The sequence below is a fragment of the Aulostomus chinensis genome, chromosome 16 (assembly GCF_037954235.1).
Source record: "Aulostomus chinensis isolate RoL2024-O1b breed Wild chromosome 16, RoL_Achi_v1.0, whole genome shotgun sequence".
Taxonomy (NCBI): domain Eukaryota; kingdom Metazoa; phylum Chordata; class Actinopteri; order Syngnathiformes; family Aulostomidae; genus Aulostomus; species Aulostomus chinensis.
In genome coordinates, this window is record NC_141335.1 from 12,286,375 (window position 1) to 12,310,171 (window position 23,797).

The 23,797-nt window shown below is 41.8% G+C and overlaps 1 long non-coding RNA gene across 1 annotated transcript; it reads left to right on the plus strand.

Annotated features, from left to right (window-relative positions):
* Window positions 1–105: 105 nt before the first annotated feature.
* On the plus strand, window positions 106–3,327 carry LOC147247522 (uncharacterized). Its single transcript, XR_015109604.1, has 4 exons — window positions 106–167; window positions 817–967; window positions 2,884–3,023; window positions 3,118–3,327. It is a non-coding gene; the product is annotated as an uncharacterized LOC147247522 (long non-coding RNA).
* Window positions 3,328–23,797: the final 20,470 nt, after the last annotated feature.

Below are 23,797 nucleotides of genomic sequence, written 5' to 3' on the forward strand. Positions count from 1 at the left end.
TTTAGAAGGTTCCAAGAAAAATATTGATACATTTTCAGAAAAAATTGAACTGACCAACCCCCAAATATATGCGGTGTCACAGGTGTAAATGATCACAGGATCAGAGGGGTTTACTTCCTGCTCGCACCGAGAAATGAAGACGCCGCATCAAAGCTCCCACACTCAAGGTTGGTAACATACTGTATGTAACAAATATGTTTTAAAACACATGGTTTTTAAACAATCCAAATACTTAATGAAAAAATACACTTTTTGGATGAAGTATTATTTGGTGTCATATTCTTGTGGCATCTCAGTCGAAAGTTCACGCACAATAAAACTAAGTGTATGAAATGCTGCACATTGATAATAATTAACAAATGCTACCCCCTAGTGGCCAGAATTATTTATAACAGCCACATGTGGGTCAGCCAGCTCTCACTAGATGGCACAAATGTTTTATTTTAGGGGAGCAGTCGAGCAGTCATGTCAGGCACAGGCGCTTTCTCTCCTAAAACTCCGCATGTTATCATGAGCTGAAAGTAAAGAGTCATTATTAAAAGTCCAGTCACTTAATTGTGTTTGTTTTATAGTTAATCATGTAATCTGTGTCAAGTCCACCTGAATGTGTGCAGATTGCTAATGAGCTGAGAAGTTTTTGTTTTTAATCACTAATGCAAATGTGTCAGCCCCTCAAGCATCTTTACATCACAGCAGAACTAAAGATTAAAATAACCTGAGGCTCTTTCTCCCGATTAAAAAGACATGGATTAATCAGAATGACTTGTTTATATATGCGTCTGTCTACTCTGAATGGTCCTTCATGTCAATCAACAGGCAAGGACCTCCTGCTCAGAGTCGGGACAGACAAGAAAAGCTTCCTGTCCCGTATTACCTTGCAGATGTCCCCTTCCCCATCTTTCCTCCAGCTCCTCTTGGCTGAGCCCATGAGAATCAGAGGTCATCTGGGAGATGAGCAGCTTTCTGTGTATCCTGCATCTACTCAGAGGTGCCCTGCTGGTGTTCTGAGAAATGGGGGCATCTGCAGGGAAGCCTTATAAGCTGCCGACTCCCTCGTTGCTCAAATGCAGCAGCTTGACTGTGATGTAATCCTCAATACGCTGAGCTTCTCACCTTGTTGTGTAAAGTAAGCTTGTTGCATGGGTAGACCTTATTTTGTTGCCCATAAACAGTAAGTTATTGCAGTTTTTCAGCCGCGGGCTAAACCCCATGACTGTAAAAGCTGAGATGCAGAATGAGGATCCAACAGGAATACAGCCGCAACTAGATTTACTGTTAGTGGTTTAGCTTATTCTTTACAGTTATGGTAGAAGGGTTTGTTGGCCTCAAACAGAGAGACTGGAAATGGTGATGAGGGGTTAAACCGAGAGTGATTTGGTAGAATGACTCACAGGGGGATGTCAAGTTTGCATTATTTCATCCTGGTGAGCAGATCAATACTTTTTTCAGATGCAGAACAAAATACACGTTAGCAGCTTTCAGATTTATGTGCATCTAAATGAGAAATTCTGTTCATTCGATTATGAGGTGAACTTTGTATTATTGAAAAATGACAGAGAAAGGGCTTTTCTATACATTAATGTGGGGCAGTTTCATGTTCACTCCATTTTGCGGTAAAAATTAGCATTTTGATGACAAAATGTAAAATAAGAAGAGGGAGTTGAATCTACAGAGACATGTGACATGGCTTGTGTTCATACGGTTCAATATTTGCTGTCATATGTTGGTCTTTGGGCTGCACGGTGGTACAGTGGTTAGCACTGTGGCCTCACAGCAAGAAGGTTCCAGGTTCGAGTCCCGGCTCGGGCACGGGATCTTTCTGTGTGAGTCTCCATGTTCTCCCTGTTCCTGTGTGGGTTCTCTCTGGTACTCCGGCTTCCTCCCACAGTCCAAAGACATCAAGAGGGGATGAGGCTGATTGATACTCTAAATTGACCGTAGGTATGAATGTGAGTGTGAATGGTTGTTCGTCTCTATGTGTTGGCGCTGTGATGGACTGGCGACCTGTCCAGGGTGAACCCCGCCTCTCGCCCGTAGATGCTGGGATAGGCTCCAGCCCCCCCGTGACCCTTACTAGTAAGGAATAAGCGGAAGACGACGATGGATGGATGTTGGTCTGTTCAGTATCATTCTTTGAATATACATTTTGCTCACAGGGATCTTGTCAATTGTGAAAAATATCTATAGTCACCTTTTTTTTTTTTTACTCAGCACAGGCTTCTTCAGAAAAAAGGACAAAAATGTACAAAAGGCTGAACACTCAGTTTACAGCTTCTCTCCCTAAAATCTCTGGATCATTAACCTTTGCATCTACTTTGCATCTTAATTAAATTTTCTACAGTGGCGGTCATGAATTAGATTTACACTGCTGGCTGGCTCCTAGAATGACTAACTGTGCAAGTGACAGACAACATCGTTTTATTCAAAGCAATACTTCACCAAAAAGTGTAATTTACCTTTAAAGTACTGGCAGTGTTTGAACTGACCAAGACTTTTCCCCTCCCGCATGACTTCAGGGGGACTCTGTTAAATAATTACCAATAATAAAACATCATACTGCGTGCGCGCGCGCACACACACACACACACACACACATATATATAGTTTCCTCAATGAGCGCTTAGATTCTATACATTGCTATAATCAAAACACGTACAAATATATCACATTTTGCGTATGTGCACACCAAATGTTATGCTAAAATTTCAGTAGAAATGTTTTCAACAGTTATGTTCATATGGTTTTGGAAGAAGGCCAACATGTTAGTTGTTGAAATTGGAGAAGTCAGAGAGGTTGAGTTTCTGACTGGTTTGACACTATTCAATTCATTTTTGTCAACTCTGAACTTGTTTTTTTCCGACTTCCGAGGTTTCTTGAATGCAGCATTAGTTCCTCAGATCTGCAACGAATGAAACCTTTGACATGGTCCTCGGTAGAGTCAGAGTGTAAAAGCTCAGCCATGACACCGACTGGAATATCCTCTTTGAACGAATGAAAAACACCATACTGACATGCTAACAAGGGTAAAAACTGGATTTTTAATGGAGCGGATCTTCAACAGAACCGTATTCTTAGATTTCAACTATATTTCCCTCCTCTTTTGCTATTGCTTTCCAGACATTTTGTGAGGATGAGAAAAGACAAACTGACAAAAGATGAAGAACTAGAGGAGTCTTCGCTGTATGAAGAGCGAAGGAAGCAGAGCAGCTTTTCAAAAGGAAGATGGGGAGAGGAAGCAACGAGCTGATTCTGTGTCTGTGTACGTGTGTGATTGACAACAGGAGCTGTATAGAGATTAAACATATGCAATGATCTGAGAGTAGAGTGTGTCCCTGCTGCATTGTAATTAGAGCATGGAGCACTAATTAGTGAAATGATATATACAGGACTCCTGCTCTGATAGTAATCCCAAACACACACACACACACACACACACACACACACACACCCTTGTACTTACCTTTGTGAGGACTTTCATTGACGTAATGCATTCCCTAGCCCCTCACCCTAAACCCAACCATCTCAACTGACTGCCTGACCCTAACCTTGACCCTAAACCTAACCAGAACCTAATTCTAACCTCGACCCTTAAACCAAGTCTTGACCTTCAAACAGCCCTTTGAAGATGTGAAAGCCGGCTAAAATGTCCTCACTTTCTAAAAAAGTCCTCACTCTGTTGGTTAAATACGTATTCTAGTCCTCAAGATGTAGCAAGTACAAGAACACACACACACACACGAACACACAGTCTTCTTGTGTCTTTGTTCATGCTGGAATCAGACAACATTGCAGCACAGCTCTCATTGTTATTCCTTCCTCTGTGTCATTGGACGCCTTTCTTCTTCTTTCTTCTTCTCCGTACTGTACAGCTCAGGCTCTCGCTGGTTTCTTCTATCTCTAAACACAAGCATGGCACTGCCTCACTCTCCGCCCTGCCCTCTGGTGAAGGCAGAACATCAAACATGATTCAACAGTAGGGTCCCGCTGAGCCGGGGGCCATCACCTTTACAGTTGGCTGAATTTGAAAGAGGGTTCAGGTACAGAAACCTTCATTGAACCTTTAGAAAAGAAAACTGCTTTATTTCTGCAGACGAGGAAAGATTACTGTCTTGAAACAGTGACAAGAAGTGATAAACAATTCACACAATAAAATTGAACCAGCTGCTACGTGATGGCTTTATGGATTGATGTGTGTAGGAGACATACAGGCTAAGAAGGAGGGGCATGGTGTGCTTGAGTGTGTGTGTGTTGCATAGGGGTTGGTTCACGGGGGAGTGGGCGTGTGTGCATGCAGAGGTGCATGTGCGTAAAGGTGGGCACAATAATGTGCATGACAGGAAGTGTGTAGTGTTGCAAAAAGCATTCCTTGATATCTGTCCTCCAAAACCTTGCAACACGGAGTTGCAGATATGTTGAGGACGTAAGCCTAATATATTTGCTTATTTGTCCTCCAGGGTCCAGGCTAATAGTTCCATACTGCAAGCTGGCACGATACACACTCTTGGCCCTGGCACAGTTGGATGAAGTGGGCTTTTATGGATAAAGGACATGTTGTATTCTGGCCGATCAGTAGATGATACGGAGAACACTCAGCCTTTAACCAAACTGTGAACCTACAGTCCAATTTGGGAACACCCCATGAATTTAGGACCAGAGGCCCTGTTGAGCTCTTAGTAAGCTTAGTCTTTGCTAGCCCTTATCACATGTCATTCTGCAGGGGTGCGATCTTGTCACCTTCCCCTACTGAGTGTGTTACTGTGTTAAAGCTCAGAGATGACGTAGGAGTGCAAAGACCTGAAGCGATGTGAGAGCACACTCCAGCGAGGTGTGCTTGGTGAGGAGGGATAATCATGCCTCAGAGAAGGCTACCGAGTGCCTGTGCGAGTGCACCCGAGTATAAACCTGATACCTTTAATCTGAGTGCAGGAGGTTAAAGGACTTTCTCCTTCGGGGCTGGGAAGAGACACATACAGCCAACTTCAAATCACATCAGATTATGCTGCACTGGCCACGCCGTCTGCCCCTGAACTCTTCACAGGAGTTAGGGTGAGTCAAGGGGAAGGGAGGGAGGGGTCATAAAAACAGCTTTGGTATACTTAATAGGTAAGGTCACATGTCAGATGATTGTGTTGGTCTTTGTTCTTTGTCCTTTATCTGAACCCATATCACAAACAGAATTACTCTCTCTCTCTCTCTCTCTCTCTCTCTCTTTCTTTATCTCTTTTACACACACACACACACACACACACACACACGCACACACATTTTAGTGTAGCTGGATTTCACCATCGACCCAGTTTGCAGAGTATAATTAAAACCCATTATTTTGTATCATTTAAAGAACAATAGGGGCACCCAAGAGAACACACCGCCCACTCCTACTTTCTAAATGTCATTGCTAATGTTAAACACATCTGCCCGAAAATTTCACCAAATTTAATAGGTTGTTCCTCAGTTAACTGCTATATTAATTTTTGCTGGCAATTTAGACAGAGCTCCCCCTGGTGGCAACAGAAGTGACAGGCTTTCCCCACTTATGCAGTTGTCCATCTAGAAGATCCAGATCCATCTCAAATTTGGTCAGAAATCCCTCAAGAACTTTGCAACGGGGGAAGATCGCGAGTTTTTGTTTAACTGTATTACCACGGCGATCAATTCTGATATTTCATTATCGATCGGTTGAAATGGACTTGACATGAGCAGATCTTTTCCAAATTTCACATCTGATGAAAGAAAATGTGATATTTTATTTTTTTACATTGGGTTACCCCTTACTGATCATTGACACTCTCAGCGGTGGTTTAAAGGCGTGAAGTGTTGACTGTAAAGCTTCATTTATAATTCCTTATTGAATTGACACCATACTCTACAACTTAGCCTGACTTGCATAACAGATGTGTGCCCTTTTGAGTCAAATAAAACTTTTTAAGGGAAGGAATTCCTTGTTATTTCAGCATGACTACATTTCTTGGTGTTCTTGTTTCTGGCTACTTCAGCCGTGAAGTAAATACTTAAACTTCTTTGCATATGTGCACAGCTGAGCACTGCTGGAAGAGGAACATCAGCAGCAGAACTAAAGTCGGCCATCACACTGATCAAACCTGCATGGATGTACCAGAGAGCTGCTTTATTGTGATGTGTTTTAACAGTATGTGCGCATAAAGATCAGAAGGGTAAAGTGAGACTAATTTCACATTAACATGTACCAGTGAGTTGGAACTAAGAGGGAAAGCACATCTTAATAATTCAGTTTCAAACAGACCTCTGAGCCAGTGACACAGTATACACACAATACCCTTCAGTTAATGAGCACATTTGCATGCAGACTTACCCACTTATCACAGATTCATGTATGCACACTCCCTACTTTTGCTTGCACGCATACAGTGACATGTATATTCAATTGCATGGCTGTATAAAAGAGTCGACGTCGCCTTGATGGTGTTTAGTTGGGTATACTGTAGTGATCCCAATAACCTTAACTTACTCGAGATGCTACACAAACTGTTCAGGCCATTCCAAAGAACTGGGTACAGTATGAGAATTCCTTATAGGATTTTTCACATTAGGAAGTGATTTGTTTTTTATAGGCCAGTGTTTCTCAGCTTCTGGGCCGAGGCTGTTTTTATTGTATTTATTTACTTCAAAGGCTCCCTCCTGTATAAGAGGGAGGGCTAACTGCTAGCTGTTACAGTAAATGTAGGTTAAGGTACTTTGAGGGGGTACCCAGAAGCCAGGGTGATCATAAAAAGGGAACACCTACATTGGCAAACCCAATATTTTATGTTTCCACCTCATATTCAGTTACTACACCTTTGGAAATGATACCCAGTGACATGCACTCACATACTTAAAGTACTTCAGGCTTCTGAAAGTTTTGTTTCCTTCTCTGGAAAGGAGGATGATATCTGTTTTAACGTGTGACAGCACGACATAGCACAGCCGTTTGTTCAGTGACCTTTTTCATTTCCATTCCGTCACATCTGCAGAACCCTTGTAACACCAAATGCACACTCATGCACTCGTGGATGCTTGCATGCAGACCCATCCGCACACTGACAAATAACATCACTCCAACAGAAGCATGAACTCTCATGAGAGCGAGCGGGTGTGTGATGGTTTGGGTGATTTTCAAAGGAAAAAAAATCTGTTCAGCGAAAACTGAAAGCGCTTACAAGCAGATGCAAGAAGCCTTCCTCAGAAAATGTAATTTTTTCCCCTCTTTCTCTTCTGCTAAAGTATTCCCATTGCCAGCATTGAACAACTGAGCATTGAACCAGTCCTTCTAAAAGACATTTTTAACATCTTTGTAATGGTCAAAACATCAAAATCACAGTACATTAGACATTAAAGAGAAAATAACGGAAGTAAAAGATGAATGTCATCATTCTTATCACATAATTGGTCGATTGTTTACCCTAGAGCTCTTAGTTAAGCCACAGAAACTGCTTATTTGCAGAGATGAAACAAAAAATCAAAAATGCAATTTGTGTTACTTTTATTTCTTGTATTTACAGAAAAAAATAACTAAAAATGCAGAAGGACAAAATGAGAGGGGACTATGTGGTTTGGCTTCAGGCTTTGATTCAGAATTTATTATGCCCCCACCCCAACCCCCTTCTCTGCAGTGCTTCTTCTCAAACTGTGCAGTTGCTTCTGCTGCTGCTGCTCATGCAACATTTCATAAGCTGCTTCTCCACAATATTTACAGAAACGCCAATAACTGTCAAACATACTGGGTTTGATCAATCAGAACGGGAAAAAAAAACATGAGCAGCGAAGAGCAATGGGCGGACTCAAACTCCTGAGTGTTAAAGAGAGATATGAAAAGGAACGTATCGATAAAAGGATCACAAGCTGCTCCGATTAACGGCTTGAACTCAGCGTCTGTGCACCACGACATCGATCCAACATCATTAGCCTGAGTCAGGAGAAGTTGAGCAATTTTGCATCAAACCACTTTGACTTGTCTAAAGATAGAAACATTCTGGGAAAATGGAGTCCCAGAGATATCTGACAGCTTCAGATTGCATTGATATAAGTGTCATATTACTTGGGTGAACTGCCAGAAAGTCAGAAGGCAGTTACCTTGAAAGTATTTATTTGATTTTCCTACAGTAGATAAGATACTTGAAATAAATCAAAGAGATGCATATTGAAATGAAGACTGTCATAGGATTTATACATTGAAAGACTTACTGTTTAGAAATTATGTATGAGGTGGAGGTGTCATGGCGTCTGCTTTTTTTCTTTTGTTGTTGCTGAGGAATATTTTCTAATAAAATCACATCTTCGTCCTAGGCTCTGAATCTGAGGTCCTCTATAGTTTAGTATGTCACTCCCCTGCCTTTTAACTACTGAGCTTGATGCGCACTTGCAGGGGCAAAAATATTCTCATAAAATATTCATTTGATATTTTACGAAAAGTTATGCTCAATTTTTCCTGCAGAATCCCAGTGAAACAAACGACCAGCCTGTGGTGAGATCCTCCACACTAAATGCCAGTCATCCACTTTACTCTCAGAGGAACATGCGGTATTTTAAGATCATGTTGAAAATGCTGAGGTCAAGTTGAGGCAATAAATACATATAATAGCTGCAAATGTCTCGACAAGCTCCCGGCTCATGATTATGTGGGTTATATACAAATTAGTGTTCATTACTTTTTGTCAATATAAGAAGGAATGGCGAATGACAACAGCTAGGCAGTGGTTGTGAAGATCTCTATAAACTGAATGATAAAGGGACGAGCTTCCTAGGCTGATAAGTGAAGCTTAAGTGTATGTGCCTGCATTTTTTCTACAGACCATCAGGGGGCGACTCCCGTGATAGCAAAAAGAAGTCTGACTTTATAGTGTTTTATGAGAAAAAAACCTGATTTATCACTTCAATTTAAACTTTCCTGATGATTTTATTGCACAAATCTCCAGTTTCGAGTCCTCTTCAATACTGAATATGTTGTTCATTTAGTGAATTATGTTCCAATTTAGAGTAAAATAGGCGATAAAGCAGGGTTTGCTTGAGGGCAAGATTCTGCAATACTGCAGTGAAAATGACTCCACGATTGTGGCAGTTGGCTTTTTTATTTTTTATTTTTTTTTTACAAAGAATCAAACAAAGCCAGAGTAATACCAACCAAGCATGTGATTTTATAGCATTCTGGCCTTCTACAAATAGTGGCGTGATATGTTTAAAATAGGACGTTGCAGAGAGAGTTCTGCTATCCTGGCTGTCGTTTTTACACAGTCATGCAATTTTTCTCAGTATGCTTTAAGCACTGATTTTTTTTCTTCTGCTAGATTATTGGATTCCCTGATGTATATAGGGATTTGCATTCGTGCGTCCATTTATATGTATGTATTCCACTTTTCAAGGCATTTTACATTTTTGGTGTATATTTTATCACATGAACTGTCATACCTGATCTACTCCTGATCATGAATGATCCCTAGAAGGGCCCCATCCCATCCAACTACCAACCAATATCCTGCCTCTCCACAACATGGAAGCTCCTGTCCGGTATCATAGCAGCTAAGGTAAGTAAGCACATGGACAAATACATGAACAGGGCTCAGAAAGGAATTGGCGCTAACAGCTGAGGAGCCAAGCACCAGCTACTGGTTGACGGAGCAGTCCAGGACTGTAAGAGCAGACGGACCAACCTGTGTACCACCTGGACTGATTACAAAAATGCCAATGAATCAATGCCACACACATGCATACTAGAACGTCTAGAACTGTTCAACATCAACAGTAAACTGAGAGCCTTCGTCAGAAACTCGATGGCGATGTGGAAGACGACCCTTGAGGCCAATTTAAAGCCATCAGCCCAAGTTAACATCAAGTGCGGCACATACCAAGGAGATGCACTGTCACCGCTACTGATTTGCATAAACCTGAACCTTCTCAGTCAGATCATCACAAGGAGTGGTTTTAGATACTGATTCGAAAGTGGGGCAACAATCAGCCACCTGCTCTACAGGATGGCATCAAGCTGTACGCCAGGAATGAGTGAGAAATTGACACACTGATCCACACCACCAGGATCTACAGCAATGACATAGGGGATGTCATTCGGATTGGACAAATGTGGCTGGATGGGATCAAGGAGAGGCAAGATGATCAGAACTGAAGGGATCGACCTTTCAGAGGGAAATAAACGCGACATCCAGAGCAGCTACAAGTACCTTGGGATCCCACAGGCTAACCATGGAAACCATGAGGAGGCGGCAAGGAAGTCAACCACTGCCAAGTACCTCCAGCGTGTAAGAAAAGTCCTGAGAAGTCAATTGAACGGTGAGAACAAGGTCTGAGCCATCAACATGTACACACTGCTGGTCATCAGATACCCCACTGGGATCATAAGCTGGCCAAAGGAGGACACAGAGGCCACAAACATTAAAACCAGAAAGCTGACACCAACATCAGGAAGAAGGAACATGAGAAGGTTGAGAAGTACCAAGGGTTAAAAGAACAGCTAGAACAGACCCCCAAACCAGGAGAGAGTGGCCCCAGCAGACTCTGAGAGCAACAACTGAAACATCAGTCCAGAAGAGCAGAGTCCAGTCCTTGGAACAGCTAAGATACCGTGTAGAACCCTCAAACTCCCAGGCGTCTGGTAGGGGACCCAAATTGACATAGAACCACCCTACAAGGGCGAGAGGGACATTTTTTTTTTTAGAGGTGTGCTTCCGTTTCATGTCTTCGGAAAGGCTTGCAACTGAAATGTTACATGTGGAGAGATCACGTTAGGATGATCGAGAGCAGTATCTAATCTGTGGACAACTGTTTCCAAGGTTTAGAAATCAGGATATAAATGCAGACACAGGGGGCACAATCGTGAAACAAAGTAGATATATTTACTAAAATACTAAAACACTTTAGAACTACAGGAACGAAAGAAACACTGGGAAAGCTGATGAATGCTAAACTAAACAAATGATCCAACACCACATCAAATGAGAACTGAACTTAAAAAGAAGCTGTACTAATCACACAACAAGAAACTGGTAGAAGGACACAAGGGACGGGGAGTAACTGATTGGATAAAAGACATAAGGAACAGGCCTGTGACTGACAAGATTTATAAGCTGATGAGACATCAACGATCTTGGTTCGCCAGCCGCTGTCTAGAAAACAAAGAAAGACAGGAGGTGAAAAGCAAACAAAGACTTAGTGATACAACAAAAGACAGGAACTGACCAAAACAGGGTTCAAGCAAACACAAAGAATCAGAACAAACTAAGATGAACTTTAAACAACAAAAAAGGTTCCACCGAGAAACAAACTAAAAGTCCAAAACCAAGAGTCCATAACTAAAAGCAGACACAGTGGACTGTGACAAATTTTCTGAATTTCGCACTGATGCTTCTGTCCTGCACCTAGGGGATGTCTGCCTTTGAAAACTTGTACATATTTGTTTTTCAACAAAGACTGGCTGATATCATGACATAGCAGTGGTGAAATATTCCGTCCTTAAAGAAGGTTTTGGAGCTACGGACCAAAGAAAGTTAGGATAACTGGAGCCTGTCTCTCTCTGTACGTTGGCCCTGTGATGGACTGGCGACCTGTCCTGGTACACCCTGCCTCTCACCACACCTGAGATATGCTCCAGCCCCCTGATAACGCAACACGATGGATAGATGGACGGGTAGCCCACCAGCAACTCAGGTGACAACACATTAGCACATGCATACATAATTTTCAGAGGGAGGCTAAGGAAGGTGCTAACTTCACACACATTCATACAGTCATAGTGAATGCATCAGGAGCAGTTAACAGATCAGTAATTTGCACAAGAACACCTTGACAAGGTCTCTGGAGGACCAACGTTGCCTCTGGTTGTTGTCATACTGCTCCATCCACTTCTTGCACTCTCCAAGGTATAAACATAGCCCACCATGAGTGTTTGTAGTTAATTCCACCCATGCAGGTAGCTAAATAATACTGAATTTTATGCTTGTCACAAACACATCATCCAGCAATTTCATAAATTAGAACAAGAGCAAAAGGTTTGAGGGTGTTTTATTTGCATAACACATTCATCCAGCACTTGAAAGGATGGAGGACCAAGAATAGAACCCCGTTAAAACCGTTTCCACCAACACCTTTGAAGTTGGCAGGATGCAAGAGAGGGCTAAAACGAATGAGCTCCTTAATGGAAAAAGGCCCGCCGAAGCCCTCTAACCCACTCCAATCTGATGTGAGGACACAAAGAATGCGTGTGGCAGATAATACCGCAAACCTTTACAGACGTCTACCTCCCTATCACTCTGCATTTGCATGACGTGCTTCAAAGGGGATAATTCAAACGCCACAAATGCAAATTTCTGAACACAGTTCCCAGCAGTCGTTGACGCTTGGAGAGAGAAAGAGAGAGAACTTATTTGAGATGCAGTGCAGAAGACAAGGTGATGACAAACATGGCTTTTAAACAGTAACGGCTGACATATATATTTTACAGGTGATATAAATGGTTATGATTGTGTCATAAAGAGAAGTCAGTGTCATAAATAACTGAGAAAGGAGAACCTGAAATGAACCAAGCAGCTTTGAAGTTTGCTGTCAGTTTTTTTTCAGGATGCAGATGAGTTTGGGAAAGTGTTTGTCATCACTTACAAAGACAGTGATTCACGTCCCAGTTCACATTTAGTGGGAGCAGACCGATGCGATGCATCAGATCTCTGGCCAGTCATGATGTGTTGTGACACTTAAAGATGGCCCTAATGGATCTATGCATCAATTATGAGTGTAACTTCATCATTCTGTAGCTCTTAGTGAGCTACATCAATATTAGACTGCATTATCAGGACATTAGCAGGAAGATGTCTAGGGGGAGAGAACTTCAGAGGAAGAGGGAGACTGTCATCTCACTACTTCTAAAGGGACACTTCACCCAAAAAAATGTACATTCAAGTACTCACAAATAGGTGTCTTGGGTTCATGAAGATGTTTTTCCCTCCTGCATCGCTTCTTTGTGTCTCCAGAACAAGGATAGAGCCAGCCACACATGTTTAGCTTGAAGCTAATGGAGACTGATGACAGCCACAGCAAAAAAAAAAAGCATACATTTCCTAAAACGTGCGATTACAAGCTCTCAATAGCATCATTTGGTATAATCCACATCTTCTGTATAAACCCAAATGATATATAATCCCAAAATGCTTTCATTTGAATGAAACGAAAAATAATAACACGTTGGTTTGTGCAACGGAATTAGCAAAATGGTTCAGAGGAATGTGGAAGTTGGCAAACCGGAGCGTTCTCGTTTGCTTGTTTTTAGCACAACTCCAAGTTTTTGTGGATTACAGAGCAAATGACTTGATAAAGAAGATGTGGATTATCAACTATACGGTTGGTTCTTTCAGAATTCTGGAGCCTCAAAGAAGCGATTCAAAAGGGGAAAAAGTCTTTTTCAACTCAAAACACCTATTTGCAAGTACTTGAAAGACAAAATACACTTCGTGGTTGAAGAATTGCTTCAAGGTTACCAGACTTTCACTTCTGTGGTGTCAGCTACATCCACCACGCTACAGAGGTGCGCAGAATTTATTTCGTTTTTGTGAAAATAGAGTTTTATTGTGTTGAGATCAACTGGAGCAATTACTGTGTTCTCTCCTTGCAGCATCTAAATAGGAGCACTTCTTTGTTCTGAAATCTAGTCATGTTTAATTCATCCTGTCAAAGCTACAAAAGAACATTTTGTGATTGTTATTGAACGTTTCTGAATAGAGCGGAGCAAAACAATAGCTCGTGGCTGACAGCTATATACTTTCATGCTGGAGCTAACAAGGAGGCGGCTCATGAGCTGAACACAATTACTGAAATGAGATGCTGCATTGATTAGTTAATAGCTAGTTTACTCGAGACTTCAGAATAGGGATTTTCACTCATTTTCATGAAAAAGAAGAAAAGGAAAAGACTTTGACATAGAATAAACAATGATGAAACTTGGGGGAAAACAGAAGCTTGGGAGGATTCCGAAAGAGTTACGTAACTCTAATGTTACTTGTTCAGTGCCAGTCTGTATTCATTTCAGTAAAACTACTGCTGGGTTGAGTCCCTGATGCCAGGGTGGGGGTAGGGGCTGCTGCTGCTGGGATGTTTGAATTCCATACTCTTTAATCCAGCATTAAAAGATTACTGGTTATCTCTCTGATGAATAGCAATGATGATGTACTCCCTGGAGGACATTTCAGATCAGACTGACAATTGTCATTTTAATGATGTTGGGATCATTCCCAAGTGGGAATTTAGTATTGTTTTGAGGAAATAATGGATGGAATGATGGGATTATGTGACTATGGGGAATGATGCAGGATTTTAGTAGATTTCATCATCTGTTGGCTTTTGTTTTATCTTCGTTAGTGGCCTCATGCCCAGGGACTTTTCATATGAAAATACTGTGAATAACATATTTCATTTGTTCCAGTTACCCAAGGATACATACTTTCCCTTTTAGAATGGCTGGTTTAGGGCTTTAACAAGTCTAAATGACACCGCATTTTTACACTCTGAATATATTATACAGTAGTCATTGTATTTCTCAATCCTGACAGGGGTTTGACTTGATGACAAGTGCCTTCAAACATATGAAAGAGACACATCAGAGACAGACCACATAAGAATAGAAAGTAACCGTTGCAAGTACGTAATTTCAAACATTTAGCTGAAATTTGTATCTTTCATTTAAAATGTTTTGATAATGTTTGCTGCAGGCTATCCAAGAACACCCCCCCCCCCCCAATTCCAGACAATATTGCATTATGTGTGAATCTCACTGAATGGAGAAAAATTGTGATTTTAAGGATTTCAAAATAAAGTCATAAACAGAGAAATATTTTCCTGCAGCATCTTTCAGCAGATAGAGAACATGCATTAAAAATGCAACTCCCACACAACCCGAGAATATCAATTCTCCTCTAGTAGTACATGAAAAAAGCCCTGAAATATTTTTTTGAAAATGAAAATAGTAAAGAACCCTTAAACCAAATTATACCATCAAACATTAAATTTTTTTTAAGGAGAGGTACAGAAACTGATTTGGTATTTGCGTTATGTTTTGTCTTTCTTGTAATATTTATGCAAATCGATGTCATCCATGGTTAAACCGGTGATATTAACGTAGCATTAAAATGGAAGGTTCGGATACTCTTCAAACGCGGCTGTGCACACGAGCTATCAGGAAGAGAAGTGGGGAGTGGGAAATATGTCTAGCAGCACTGAATCCAAAGTTGTCGACAGTGAGCCAACCACGAGTGCTAGCGGCTATTTCAACAGCACAGCTGGAACATCTGCAGCACCTGCTCGTTCAAAGCAAAACACTCAATGATGCGCTGAAAGATGAGGGGTGAATTTATTTGTGTTTTTGTTTACGTCAGGTTTGTGACTTCTTCTTTTTCTTTCCTTCAAACTATCATTTGAACTTTTGGGAAACTAAATATTGCACTGAATTTATATATTTTTTGTCAATTTCCAGGGGTTGTACTCTGACAAACTTTACTTTTTGAATAATATATGGATCAGATGTGAGGAATTCAAAATTTGTAACAGAAGAAGAATTAAGTATTTCTTGTATTTGCACAGATTACCATGTGACTACATAGCAGCAGGCAGCCATGTACAGGGCCCAGGGAACATAAATCTTGGGAAGCAATAAGGAATTAAAAGTTTTCTGAGGGCCTGTTAAATCAGCTGCTGGGACCACTTCCTCTGGCCTGCTGGTCATCACATGACTCTGACAGTTAAATGTTGACATTTGAGAAACAACCGACATTCTCAGGAACTGTTTGGAAAACCACATCAAAACTAGTTCAGACTATGTTTTGGATTCTGGCTCTGGGGAAGATGGCAAATAAGTGCAATGCCCAAAAAGCTGCTGTGTTCCTACAAGTAATCACATTGTAAAAGACTGTCACCAGTTCCGCTCCTCCCCTCCTCTCTCCTTTACTGTGATGTCACACCAGATCTGTTCTAATTATGCATAAAAATACCAATGTATATGTTTCTGTGTGTGTGTGTGTGCATGCGTGCGTGCGTGCGTGCGTGCGTGTATGTGTGCAAGAATGTTATAGTGCTCAGATCATGGTTCATTAGAGCCTGTGAATGTTCAGAGGAAACTGACTGAGGCTCAGAGTTTTGATGTGGTTTCCATACGTTTGTGTGTGTGTGTGTGTGTGTGTGTGTGTGTGTGTGTGTGTGTGTGTGTGTGTGTGTTCCATCGCAGGCCTGCATGGTAGAGGATTACACTGGGGGGGGGCAGAACTTTGATCATGGGGTTCAGTGCTGAGTGGAGTAGTGCATTGGTGGGGATGGAAGAGAGAAAGAGCTGAAGTACCCAGAAAACATTTTTTTTTGATGATCCAAAATTTCTTTCTGTCTCTTCTCTCTCTGTCTGTCTACACATATTCCTTTTTTAGCCTCTTTATTCACTGACTCTCATAATCACCTACTCTATTGATTTTTTTTGCAATCATTTAACACACGCCTTTTAATCGTGGCTTGCAATTGCTGCAACAGATCCCCTAATTGTATTATCTGATATACCTCCCTCTACTCCACTCAGCCGGAGGAAGGTTTAATTCTTGTGTTTGATGTGCTTTGATTGCCACCTATGACTACAGAATAACAGAAGCTCACTCGTTACTTGTAGTCTTACGGTATTAAAACGCCATTTATTACATTTACCTCACATAGTTCCAAATATGAGACATTTTTCTTTCACTCCAGATCAAATGTTCTCTCGCCAGCTGCAGCCAGACATATCGAGATGACGTGAGAGAGTAGTGCTTGATACCTCAATGGAGGAACTGTATATGTGCTCTCTGAGTAATCATTTGATCGCACATCATCAGTATTTAGCCTGGCTCCCTGTAAGCTTCACTCTCACTTTGCAATTTTTTCCCCCCGCCCACCAGGTATGAAGTCTCCTGGGAATACGAAAGAGATTACCAAGACTGACGGTAACAAGGGATCCAGCCTGCAGATCCCGTCAGGCTGCCGTTCAAAACGGAGATAACAAATGGTCTTTGCACTGAATTTGTATTTAGAAAAAAACAACCCTCAAACTAGTACTCTTTTATGGGGGCTTTCCCAATTTGGAAATCCTAAATACCAATCATGTTTTCCTAAAGATCTCTCTGCTTTCATGCCTCTATTCTAATTCAAACAACCAAATCCATCCTGCTGTTTGGTAGTGAGAAACAAACCTCAAACTCTTATTATTCCACATAAATTTAAATGATTTTGTCTTCCAGTTCTAGTGAACATGCTTTCTTCTTCTCTCTCATTATTAATGACTTTTGATTATTCCCTGCCTGTGTTTGGTACTTTCTCCAGCTAATAGCCGTGTACAGTTGCAGTACGACAGGGCGTTAGGAAGAACCACATGATGTCATGCAATTAAAACAATCAGTTTAAGGAGATAGATGGAAAAATAACAGAGACAGTGGTGATTTTGAGTAAAAAAGAGGTTTTCGATGGCTGCTAATATTAGTTTTGGCAAGATATTTGGATGGATATATGGCTATAGGAGTGGATGGAATGGGAGCTAGCTGGTTTACAGTGGTGAGTGTTGGCTTCGATCTCCCAAACAAACCAGTACTGATTTAAATCCAAACCATAAACTTTTACTAAACATAACCAAATGCTTTTGTTCCCAAGTCTAACAAGCTTGTGCTTAAAAAAAACAAAACAAAAACTTACACGCCTGTATGAGCAGGAGGACTTAATAATCCAAGGAAATGCTATTTGACTTGCCACACTATATCAGTGGTAACTGTCTTGAACGAGTGTAGTGGCTCACTTTCAGTGCAAAACAAGCAGAAAAACAAGCATACGGGCCCCCTAACATTGTTATCAACACACCGAGAAAGAAAAGACATAAAGTGAACAGACCTTCAGTGATTAAATATTGCACACACGCACGCGCTCCGTATGAGTGTTTGAAGTATCACTTCAATCGCAGCTGTATTCTTCCAATCAGATCACCTGTACAGTAAGTTCATGCACAGTAGCCTGGAAGTGTGCATGGCTCTCCCTCCCTGAGCATGCAGCAGTGTGGCGAGAGTAAATATGGATGAGTTTGTAGCTTCTCTCACAGTTTCTAGAGACTAGTGTTGAGCATTTTGGCCCCCGGAGCGCTCTGGCAGCCAAGCTTTTCATGAATCTTCTGCTCACTGTTCAATTATTCAGTCTGGTGCTCCACTGGAGACAGTAACGAGAGGCCAAAAGGGCGAGAGGGACGGATGCAGGATGTTTACTGTAAATCACATGTGGTGAGTATTTCTGTGGTGATAAACATGCAGGTGAAATGGCAGGAAGCATGATGAGGATAGAGGGGATGTTTGGTGTCAGGGGGAAAGGTTTCCTCTCTCAAATGTGCTCATCCTCACAGTAAATGTGGTTGAGATTTCTGAGCCCAGAAGAAAAGCATGCATATTGATGCTGGGACTAAAACCCATTCACTTAGATGACAGGTGCTATGTGTGTTTGCAAGGGATGATAAGCTCCTCCCAGTTTGAGTGTCTATGCAGTTCAAAGAGCACCGAGTATTTATCTCAGGCTACATTCACATTAATTTGGCTTCACTATTCATATTATTATTCATAACAGGATTTCCACCCTCACAAAAGTGTGAGAACCATGTCATGATGAATTTACGTCAATGATAATAGCTGGAAAAACATTTCAAGATTGCTGACGTCATCTGTGCATGCACCTACCTGTGTAAACAGATGTCAGTTGCAGAAATACTTCAAAGGAAAAGACCAGCTTGGACTGAGGATGAAGTGGAAGCGTTACTTCAGTAGTACGAGTGGAGGTCAAGGTGGCAGAAACATATTCAATTATAGGTTGCAACCCAAATATGTTGTATTTGAGCTGTAACAGAGGTGTCATTCATTTCTTGAAGAAGCCGTGGCAGTTTGAAAGGCGTATACACACACACACACGCACACACACACACACACACACACACACACACACACACACACACACACACACACACACAAACATACTGAAGGGGTAAAACCACAGTGAAAGGAAAGTGTGGGATACTGTAGAAACTGCAACAAGATGCTTCACTTCAGGCTCTGTACTTGTCAGTGTAACTTTAACGTGGGAAGATGGTGATGAGCTCACATGCCAAGTGACGACTGAAACAGCTTGACAGGGTCGTATACAAGCATGAGCAATTTGCAAAAAAGTTTGATCACTTTTCCTCTGGAACAACTCAACACCATCAGCAACACCCAAATTCATTATCATGCTATTCAACCTCTGATCATCAGTGCAGTTATAGATGGAAAACAAGAAGTATTTCTGAAATTTTTTTGGTACAATTTGAATGCTTTCACATTGTGAGAAGGGCTGTGACTGATGAGGTCTGATTAACAGATGAGACGCAGGCGAGCGACTCAAAAAAAGGTGGGAAAACAGACAAAGACGGGATGGGTAATGCAAACAAAGACACGGGAGAAAAATGAATACAAAAAAGAACAGGCATGGACAGAGTGAACTAAAACACAAGGAGAAACACAAACTGCAAACACACGAAGGAAAACAGAACTGAAGTGAGATCTAAAGAAACATGAAGATTCCATGATAATACAAACTTAAGTCAAAACAGAATGTCCACAGCTAAACATGGTCCAAATGGAACAGTGACACCCCAATTTTCCAAAAAGTAGGAGTGTTCCTTTGATAGTATGGATGTAGTCTCAGTGACTGTTCCACACTGACAGCGCCGGTGTTTTCACAACACAAGCACGCCCGCTGTGTCAACCTCTCTCAGCGGGCATTTCCCCCGCATGAGATTACAGTACCTCTCAGAGATAGAGAGAGATGAGAGAAGAGGACGCGGCACAAAGCAGCAGGAGGGAAATGAAGATTAATTCAATGTCACAGATTTCTAGGAAAATTTCTGGAAACTTGTTATACCCCCTCCCTCCCCCATCTGTGTAGTAGCTCTGATGTAGTCAAATGATGGATGAGGGGTGCGCAGGTCTTCAAGCAAACATGAATACTTAACTTTTTTGCTCATTAGCTCTCTCCTGGGAGCTAGCATCATTCATTCCCAGCTGTGATTATCCTTTAATCACACGCGAGGGTTGACGTGAACAGAACACAACAAACACAACACAGGGGCCGGCAGCTTAAAGGACACTTACAAAACAAAGTTTACAGGTGAATTCATAAGACAGAGAACCTTGTTTCCAGGACGAAGAAAAACAAGCATTTGCAGCCTATGGTATTCTTCTGCCTGGATTTTTGAGTGAGCTTTTGAGTCCTGATCAGTGACAGCAGCAGTGCAGACCCAGCTGTTTTCCTGCACCAGTGTTCCATTGCATCACAGTAGGATCCGCTACCTCATTTCAGACGCTCACATTCTATCACTTTCCACTTTGAACAGTCAGTGCGGCACCTGATGCTCCCCTCTCCTCGCTGCCCCTCCCACCTCAATCTTTCTCCATTATATTGCTTTGATCAGCTTCTCACCAGCTCGGCCTTGCTGACAGCGGTGTGATTGACATCTGAGAGACAACTTTCATAGGATTGCATCATAATTTCTTACTCCTGCGAGGCTATATCTCTACTGTAAATGTGCCAAAAACCTGTTCCTCCATAAAATGTTGCCAAAGATGGCTAAAAGACTACTTAACTGCTGTTATGTGACTTTTTTGTAATGCTGTGTTCTTCACATTCATATACACACACATATAAACTCCTACGTTTTTTATTTTGATGTTATTATATATCATTTTCTATCCAGTACCAGTACCACAGCAATTATGTATAACCTGGTCGTACGTCTCCATTATAATCACCCTGCAACGGATTAGTGACCTGTGCAAGATGTACCCCTGCTTGTCACCCAGTGACAGCCCCCTCACCACCCTAAACAAGATAAGTGGATGATGATGGATGAAAGAAGAAACAAGTTTAGAAAGACTGGTGCATGCAGTGGCACTCTGTGAGCCTTGCGCTGTGCCAAGTCTTGCACTATGTACCCGATCGCTGCTACCATGATTCACTAAGTGCATCAAGTGATTGACGACGACACAAACCCCAGATCTTTGGGCAGGATGAGCACACGTGTTATTACCTGGTTTAAAGGGAATTAATTCACTCCAATATTGGCTGAATTCACAATGTCAAAGGCCTATAATGCCCACAAAGTTAATCTGTTAAACTAGACAATAACAAGCCTCAAAAGCATGACTCAACACAGGGAGACAGTCCGAAGGAGAAGTTCTAATTAAATACAAGCCAGTAGAGTGGCAACAGAATACTAATCTAGGGAGCAAACAAAACACTAGAGACTCACAAGGAGGTTTGAAACAAGGTGAAGTGACACAGACAAAAGAGTGTCCACAGAATAAATAGACCCAGGCAGGTTGGATAATAAGACACAGGTGAGTGACATCAGGGGCGGGGCAGGTAATCGTGATGACGGGGAACACAAGGGCAGGGGAGACGGGAGCTAAAGGATGTAATTGCGGAAACAAAACATTACATTACTGCAGTAAAACATGCAAGTATGCCTTACAAATGTATTAGAAGTACATTAAAGATGATGCCTCGGGCCTGGTGGACAGAGAGGGCGTCTGAGCTCGTCCTTCCTTCGTCATCAGCCCAACAGAGAGGTTGTTGAATGTGACAGCCGCGCCGTTTCCCCTTTAACTTGGTGCCATCAGATCCGATGTGACACGCTCAGAGCAGCTAAGCAGATCTGAACTGGCTCCTCACTTCACACCAATCTGCACGGCCTCTTAACAGGGCAAATGCTGCTGTCTCCCTTAGCGCTGGCACAACACACACACACACACACACACACACACACACACACACACACACACACACACACACACACGCATGTGAAGCTAAATGGCCAATTCATTTTCAGTGCAAAGATGATTAATCGTTCTGTGTGTGTCAGTTTCCCTCGTGGACCCAGCTCTTGTCTCTCAGTCTTCTTTCCCGCCTCTGACACCCTTCTGCCTCCCCCCTCGCTGCTCAGTCTCCATTTTAAATTAGGGAAGTGGAATTCAACAACTTCTAATACATGCACTCTACATTGTGTGTGTAATTTCTGGAATGGAATTTGGTTTGTGGTTTTTGGAATTAACTAAGGATGCAATATATGCGTTGCAGCTGTGGAGCATGTAAACACGGTTAGTTGCGCATGGGAAATAACACATGCGATGGGGCTGTTCTACTTCCAGTTTGTCTCTATAGGTGACTTTGCTAAACTTCTGGTTCATGTAAGGTGGGTTACACTCATTCATAGGCATCAAAGTAAAAACAGTCTCAAATGCTGCAGGCACATGCAACATAATCACATAAAGACTACTTCATGGATATATTACCTCGACCTGGATTGCCGTGGCAACATGTAAAAATAAAGCTCTTATCAGCGGCAGCTAGAAAATCCCCATCTCCTGTAAAGGTTTGATAATGTTTGTGCGTATGTAAAATAATAGTCCTGATAAATACAGGCAAATGCCAGGTGTTTTATTCAGCTTCTTAGTAACTGGAATATGGTTTGAGAGGGGTTATGGCAGGTGTTTACATGACTCGTATGCAATCTGACTATTTTCATGTCATGAACACGGTGTGCATGTAAACGCCCCTGGATAACCTAAAAGGAATCAAACAAAACCCCCACTGTCCAAATAATAAACTAAATAGTTTTTAATCTCGTTACGCTCTAGATGGACATACATCCAAGCTTTCAAAGCTAATCTGCTGAGATAGACAGATAGATAGATTTCAGCAATATAAAACTGTAGACGAAGCTGAAAAGCAACCTACCGAGCCACTACCCACTACCCACCTACATCTCCTTCATCACATTCAAGCCAGGACAGAGAGATTCTAGCCAATCATTTTTTTTCTCTGCAAGTGGGTCACTAAGCAGCAGCTGAAGGTGAAATATTGAGATGTATTAAATCATTTGAAGCTTAAAGGTGGGATGTTGTTAGCTTAAAAGTGATGTGTTCATGCGTGCATGTGTGCATGCATGCGTGCGTGCGTGCTTGCGCGCGCGTGTGTGTGTGTGTGTGTGTACTGTATGTGGGGGTGTTACCTTCTCTGGGTCTTTAATAAGTTAGGGCCACTGGAGCCTAGGGTTTAATTAAGAGTTAGAGACAGATTTAGGCCTTGCCAGCACCATGCTGGTCTTCTCCATGGACACCCACACATACACAACCACCTACCCACCCACCCAACCCCCCCGCACACACACACACGCACAGCAGGAACAGGGACGTCCTTGGATGTTTTATGAATCACGCTCCTAATATCTCAGTTCACAGAGAGGAAGAGGAGAGGTAGATCTGAGAGATAAGATGGTGCTTTAAACCTTATTTCTATTCAAAATTCTGTCCTTTTCCTTTCAGTGACTGAGGGAATAATGGAAAGGTAGTGAGCATTGTGAGCGTAAATTAAGTGAAAAAAGCAAGTGCCAAATCAAAATAGCAATTGTCATTCAGTCTGTACATCTGACAGATCCTTTGAGAGGAGAGGAGATGGAGGAGCGCTGAAGACTTGCAGTGTGCAATTTAAAAACCAAAGCGTGAAACTCTTTTTTTGGTGTAAGAATGGTTATTTCCTCTCTAGTACCTCTTCCCATGTTGTGAGTCTGTGCTTCTTAAAATCATACATATAATAAAGTATTGATTAGCATTTATGTTAGCCAATAGCCCTAAATGTGCAGAGCGTGCCATCTCTGCTGACAAATGTAGATAAATAATTCATTCAAGCACCCTTGTATGTTGTCAGACCTAATGGACCATAT